We start from the raw sequence: 774 nt of genomic DNA, 5'->3' as shown, positions 1-774 counted from the left end.
CCATAGGGGAAACTTTGGTCGCTCTGCGGGACGGGATAAAATTATCCGATCGGAATAAAATTTTGCACACATCCTTGTGTCATAGTATCGACAAGATTTCCGACCCGGCCCGACGAATCCGACAAACTTTTCCAAAATGGACCACCCTAGTACGCACTCACGTCTTCTGGCTTCAACCAATCAGTGCTGACGCAACGGACGTTACACATCAAAGAGCTTTGGTCTCTTTCAACAGTTCAGCTTGCATACCTGTCAACTTTTCGGAGCGTCAACCTGTATAAACTACTAAAAAAATCCTTATAAAGAGCAAAAAATCCTTATAACATACCAAAGCATTTTATATTTTATACTTGTCTGCTTTTGTGATTCTCGGGCATTCCTTTGGTGCAAATTAGACTTCAAATGTTCTTTTACATCATGAGCTCCAGATGCAAGAACTTTTACTTCGCGTTTGCAAATTGTGCAATGAGCATATTCTTCAGTCTTACCAGGCATTATTGCGCCATTAAACTGCGATATCCATTGAAGAAACCTTCCACTGTGCTTCGTTTTACTTCTCTTTCTTGTTGGTTCCATTGCGCAATATGAATGATATATTTGTTTCCTTGTAGAACTTGCTTGTACACTACCGAAGTATGCAATGAATACTCTGCTGTTTTCAACTAGGAACTACGTGATTTTTAATTGGAAAATTAACTGGAAAGTTACCGGAAATGAAAGCATTCGAGTAGACTAGCACCATTCTGGGCAAAAGCAAACGGAACTACCTGTTAG

This window comes from Hippocampus comes, unplaced genomic scaffold (genome assembly GCF_001891065.2).
Source record: "Hippocampus comes isolate QL1 unplaced genomic scaffold, H_comes_QL1_v1.1 scaffold175, whole genome shotgun sequence".
In the NCBI taxonomy this organism is placed as follows: Eukaryota; Metazoa; Chordata; class Actinopteri; order Syngnathiformes; family Syngnathidae; genus Hippocampus; species Hippocampus comes.
This window is presented reverse-complemented; position numbering follows the sequence as displayed.